Genomic DNA, 7,030 nt, shown 5'->3' on the forward strand with positions numbered 1-7,030 from the left:
ACATGGATGGTGGCTTTGTGGGACAGTAAGAGAGTTCTGCCCTCCACTGTTCACCATTTGAACATAAAAGGCAGACCACAGTCTATTTTATATTCAGTCTAACAAAACACTTAAAAATATTCATAGCCTTTAAATGCAGTCCAGTGAAATTAAGGCTGTATCCACACTGAAGATTTATATACCCATTCACTGCTTCTACCACTTCTGTTCCATGTCACCTTCTTCTGTTAGAAAGAGGTCAGTGTTGTAATAATTAATTTGAATTCAGGTGCATGTTATTCATTTTTTCCTTCTATGAGACTGTTGGTACATTGTAAAAGTAATGGGTCTTTTGGGGAAAAATAAGAGTTTGAGTATGTTTTCAATAAAAAATGCACACATCTGTTTTTGTTTACCTTAATGCCAGAATAAAAGTACTGTCATAGAGAGCAAATATTTTGTGTTCAGTTATTACAGGACAATGAGAAAAAGTAGGGCCAAAGAAGAAGGTATTATAATTCACTGTTCTGGTAGTAATATGATTCAAGATATATAATCTTCTGGCTTTCAGATCGCATAGCACAGTACCACAGGGATCTGGAAAACAGTACCTGTGTTTTTGCTTGCACAGCTCTAATGCTATATGGATTTCCTGTTGACTTAGGAAATCATGTTTTAAACTTTAAGAAATTTTTCATCTGCCAGTATTTTAGTCTGAGTATAATTTAGCTGAAAAGATATGCAAATACAACAGATTCTGAAGAAAACGTGGTATAATTCTGGGCCCATTAAGGTCAATGGGAAAAACTTCCATTTGATTTCAGTGGGGCCAGGATATAACTAATAGCTACCTCTAAAAATAGAGCCAAATATTCCTCTCATCTACCATAAGGGAATTCAGTTGGTTTGAATTTTTTGAAATTGAAGAATGACAACAATATAAAAGACAGGAAAATTTTGTCCAGAAGCTATTCACGGGCTGAAACCAATAATTTGTTATTTGCATTTTGGAAATGCCCTCCGATTCAGATCAGTTGTCCATCTTTAGCTGACAATGTTAGTCACAAACAGCTAGACAGTTCTCTTTACTCCAGTGTAGTACTAGAAGTTTCAGAGAAATGTGAAATCCTATAATGAACAATTATGGACTTCTATGCCTGTTCAGAAAATTCTTCCTAATTCCAGGCATGTTTTGATTAATGTAAATTCTGGAGTATGACAATGCTGATTTATATTAATTTTTATGCATTTTTATCTGATATAATATAATTGAGGTCATTCTTCATAGTCGTATAAAAGTATATTTCCTTTTTTAACTTTGCTCTTGGTCTCAGTACTACTTCTAGCAGAGAGTTACATGAGTTAATTACGTGTTGTATAAAAAATTCTAAATATGTCCCTTCTGAATTTTATTGGATGACCTCTTGCTCCTATATTATGAAAGAAAGCAAATAGAACTATCTAAATAGCCTTAGCTACCCTAATCATTATTTTATATACCTCTATCATACTTTCTCTTATTCACTTCTTATCTAAATTAAATAACAATCGTTTCACTCTTGTCACATGGAAGTCTTCCCATTCCTCTAAGCTTTTCTCTTCATCAACATCCCCGCTACATTTTTGTTGCACTTCTCAGAAGTACCATTGCCAGGAGCAGTAATTTTGAATAAGGCTACTGGGTTAAATCCTTTGCTTTTGAGGATTCACAGGAGTAAGTGTGAAATTTTTACATAGCTATGCATGGTACCTGGGAAGTTAATTCCCTTGTTATTATATTCTTGCTTTTCAAAAGAGCTATACTGGCAGATGTGGCTTTAGGCAGGGTTTCTCTCTCCTTGCATTAGGTCAGTCAGAGCATATTTTTACATGATAGAATTTTTACTTGGATATTTATAACATACAGTTTCTCCAGCTTGCTACCATATTTACCTTTACAGTAATACAGTAATACAGACTGGCTTCATAACCATTCTTTACAAATAACAGCACTGACCATCTTATAACTACAAATACCATCATCTAGACCATATTTATCTGAAACAGCAAGGTCATATTAACAAAACCTAAAGAATGTTCCTGGATTAAGAAGCTTAAATAATGGTTAGAATTAATGTCCATATTATATGGGAGCATATCATTAGCTGAGTTAAATCAGCATAGCTCCATTACAGTCAGCATGCAATTAACCTATGGAACTAATTGCCACAAATCATAACAAAGGCCAAGTGCTTAATAGGAAGGGAGCGGACTGGATATTTATATAAATGTGTAAGAATATCTTTTGATACATTAGAAAGGATAAAAATGTAGCACTGATTTCCAGTGAGCTATGCCAATTTAAATCAACTGAGGATTTCAACCATTGTAAATATTCAGATATTGTTAAGGGCAAGCTGTGGATGAGAGAAAAAGAGGCTGAAAATCAGCTGTGTGAACTAGTCTTACAGAGTTCTCTCTAGCATGTCATGGCCTCGCAAATATTCCTTACCACCTAGTAAAGAAATAATCATGGTAACCTTTCAAGCTTGGTTCTGTTTTTGCCCCATCTTGAAGGGAGGGGGATGAGGGAAGACTCGTTAGACAAAGGAGACTGAATAGAGATCTATGATTAATCTGAAGAGCATGCACAGTTTTCAAAATATATGTATCTGTGAATGTGAAAATAACAGCTGCTGATAAATGTGCCAGACCTTGGAATATCTGCTTTTACTGCATCACGATAATCAGTTGCTCCACCACAGGGATCGCCATTTCTAGAAGTAGTGCTTGTGAGGCTGCATGCCTGATTTTTGGAGGACAGCCAATTTTTGCTGTACTATTTGGACAAATTATTCCAATCATCCTTAACATAACAACTTCCCTGAAATAGCTCTATTTTGTGTTTTTTCCTGCTGTGTGAGTAACTGTTGTGTAAATAAAGACTTTCTACAAGCAGCTTTCATTTGTACATACTGGTATTACTTTTGTAATTTTGTTGCATTTTCCATTCGGGTGCTGAAGCGTGGTAATTGAAGCTGGATCTTCTTTAGTTTCTTCCTTCTGTGGTCATATTAGATTTGTGATCTATATCCTTTTGTATCAGATTAATGTTCCAATGTGTATCTTAATTCACAACAGAAGAATATCAATCATCTTCCATTTAAAAAATACTGTTTTCAGTATACAAAGAGGAAAATATTATGAGGAGGAATAAAATAATTCCCTAAACCAGGGTTGGCTTCAGGTGTGGTGTAGTGGTACAGTTGCATCCCCTTTTGATTCCTACTTCACCCAACCTTTAAAACTAACTGCCTGGGAGACAATCAGCATTTCCGTTCAGGCAGAGCTGAGGAAGTTAATTGGCTTCATGGCTCATTATCATCTCCCTGATTCCTGCGCAGCAGCTCTCTCCACTCCACAGGTGTTTCAGTGATCTTGATGTTCTACCATTCCAACTATCCTTGCTCCTGAAAATTAGCTGTCTACTAGCTGCTCCTGGTAATGTCTCTTTAGACCTTAGCAAATGTCTACACTGGTTTTAGCTCTAGCTTAAAAACTATAACTTAGGTGTAGTAATGTTAACTCAGGTGTAGAAAAGACTGATGGTGAAGTATTGGAGGCACTGTCTAGATATTCAAGAAGATAATATTTTGTTTTATGAATTTGAAGAAAAGATTTACATTTAACTATAACAATCAAAGGACTAATGAAACAGTATCTTTTTACTATTTTTGCCTAGTTTATGATTTTTAAACTTAATATATAATCTATCAAATTAGTGAACATTCCAATACATTTATATTTGTTTTTGTTTTGATTTTTAAAATGAATAATACAGCCCTAGTATATTAGCAAAGCATCTAGTTTAACTGGAGAAAAATATGTGTTGTTATATGTGACTGTGCACCACACCATCTGCACTCCCCCTTTTCAACATTCTAGATCTGACCATGCCCCAAACTGCTATGTAATTATTTTATCAGCCAATCCAGATGAAGAGAGGCCAGGTATTACCTATACATTTTGTTAAAGAGCCAAGGGTTAAAAGTTTAAAAGGTCTTTTAGCTGTCCAAGTATAACAAGTCTTTAAAAACAGTCTCTACTCTTCCAATTCCTTCTTTAAATCAAAACATCTGATTATTAATAATAGGCATCTTGTTTTGTCAAGTTCCTATTTTCTCAGCAGAAAGGTATTTCTAGAAAGTATGAAGAATGAATCTGTCTTAACTCAGTTTCAGTGCTGAAGCCCTTCAGGGTGTTACTCAACCATAAGTTATCCTGCAATATCGTGTATGTCCCAACCTACCTGGGACTATCAGTGGGGGCCCTACAGAACTGCCTGCAGACAGTAGTTTTCATGGAGATCATCTAAATCGAAAATCTGAGCTCTAATAAGCTTTAAAAAGATGGCTACAACCATAGGCAACTGGTAGGGGTGCACGGGGGTGCACACGCCCCCCATGACGGGGCTGGTGCTCCCCCAAAGGCCGACACTGATGCTGTTGGTAGGGCTGATGCCCCCCCTGACAGGGCTGCCACCATCGGCGGCTTCTGCGGGTGCCCCACCCAGATTCAGGAGGCACCAGTCACTCATGGCTACAACATTATTCAAACTGATAACTTACCATTTACCACAGATAAACCTAGATCTGTAACCACTTTTTCTATAGTGTTGGAGCACTGTCTCTGCCAAAGCTTCTCTAGATACTTTCCTCCATGGAGGAAGCTAATTAGTTGCTACTTCTGTCTCAGACTGCCTTTATACCAGTATTTCAGATGACTTCAGATGAATTCAGTTTATTCCTGAATTATACCAGATTAAGGAAAATCAAGGCTAATGGCTCTTTCAGAATCAGAGGAAATTTCCTAAAGTGAGCCAGCAGCTGCACAAAGACTACAGAGAACATCCATTAGCATTAAACCCTCTTTTTGTTGTGAATGGACTGATACTGCTCTTATATTGATAGAAATCATGAGCATCTCTGCTGGGACACTACTGGAGTAAAAAATATAAATGAGATTAAGATCAGCCCATAATACTAAACAGACAACGTTCTGCCAGTAGGCATTGTGCAAGAGTATGGATGGCCAACCTGTGGCCCAGATAGCTTCTGTATATAGCACACAGTAGATTGGGGCAGTGGCGATGTGTAGGGGGTGAATGGGGGTGCACGTGCACCTCCTGAGAGCTCTGGTGCACCCCCTGACAGCTAGCATTCCCTGCTTAGGTGACAGGCAGGGGGGGTAGGCGGGAGCACTGGTGCCCCCCTGAGAACACTGGCCGGAGAGTAGGGGTGCTAGGAGAAGCACCCCTGGCCCTTCCAGATTGGCACACACGACCAGTGCGGAGGGGACATCCCCCTCGGTTGGCATGATTGGCCATGGGGTTTCCCCCTCTCCAATCACTGACTGGCCACTGGGGGGGCGGGCAAGTGCCCCCCGTGACTCAGGAGGCACTAGTCGCCCATGGATTGGGGAGGGGTCAGGCAGCATGCTGGCAGATAGGGCAGGGAGCAGAAAGCAGAGCATTAGATCAGACAGAGAGCACAGGGCAGGAAGCAGAGCAGCAGATCAGGTAGGGGAAGAGAATCAGACTGGCATTCAGGAAAGGTAGAGGGCTATTTTGTGGCATGCATGCCAAAAACATTGGCCCTCACTGTCCTAGAGTATTGTCATGCATGACTAGGCTAGAAATGGCTTTGTTGGCTCCTGTGGTGGCATGTGCCTTGTTTTCAAAAGAAAGAATATAAAAATTGCAAAAAGCTTTAATCCATTTGGAATCTATGATGTAGTAGTCCTTCCACTTATGCTGCCTTGGTTAACTTTAGCTACAAAACAATCTGGTTTGTAAAAGGCAATCAGGACTTGTAGTAGAGATGATATCTTTTATTAGACCAACAAGATTTTTTGCAAAAAACAATTATTTAATTGCAAGCTTTCAGGCACAAACACCCTTCTTCAGCCATTGAAGAAAAGATTGTAAAAGTTGTTCTGGGTAGAAATGAAAGTTCATATTTCATAGAGGAGTCAATAGATGGAAAACCCCCCTGGGCAGTCAGTTCATAGCTGGTATGGAGCCTCTGGTTTGTACGCATTTGTGCCCAGTGATTTGAGGGCTTGCACATGCAAAAGCTTTGGAAATCAAGCAACTATGAATGCACAATTGTATTTGCATATTTAAAGGCTACCACTTGAAAATCTGACCCAAACAGTTTGGAACAAGAAAAAAGGGGAACTTAAAATAAACCTGAAGATAAAAGAGGATTTTTTTGCATCCTAGAACAAGTTGGTGAGTCAAATCCTAGCTTCCCTGAAAAAACTTCCATTGGCTTCAGCAACGAAAAGCCTTCACTCATTATGTTTTTCCTAAAGTCCTGACTTGTACTAGATAAGTCAGTGATTCTCAAGTAGCTCCCTTATAAGGATGTCATGGCACCCTACAAGGTGCCATACAATATTATGTATGCAAACACTACACATGATTCACAAGATAAACCCAGAGATTTCAAATAGAAATTCATAATGTCAAAAGCACTGACTTGTTGTGGTCTTTCCGAGTTGGTTGCACCCGAAGAATTGCTCAGTTACTTTTTGGTGGTCTCGAAACAAGTGAAAGCTAAGAGCTGGCATTTTCTGTGGAGTGTCTTGTGTCTAAAAAATTTGAGACTCACTGAGATAAGCATTAAACTGTTGACTCAGAAGAGTTGCAGCCAGTGGGTGCATCCAGACATGTGTGGATGTTTGGTTCCCTGGGGACAAGTAGCGGTGGCAATAGTAGTGGGAATGCCCATGCCACATGCACTTTGGAGCGCAGCAAGTTGCCCCAGGTGGGATAGGGGAGGCTGGCTCCAGCAGCCTTACCTGGGATCCCGGGGGCCTCCCAGGGCTGCAGCCATAGTGATTCTGCCAAGTGGAGCCTGGCCAGCAGGCACAGCGCAGCTTCGGGCAGCTTGGCTCCACTTTTCAGCAGCATGCGCTGTCTGAGCGTGAGTTGCACTGGTTTTGTTTTCCATGGATATCCAGGGGTCAAAAAAACACATGGGGAAAAAAAACCTGGCACAGCACATGC

This window comes from Alligator sinensis, unplaced genomic scaffold, assembly GCF_000455745.1.
Source record: "Alligator sinensis unplaced genomic scaffold, ASM45574v1 scaffold1258_1, whole genome shotgun sequence".
NCBI classification, from domain to species: Eukaryota; Metazoa; Chordata; order Crocodylia; family Alligatoridae; genus Alligator; species Alligator sinensis.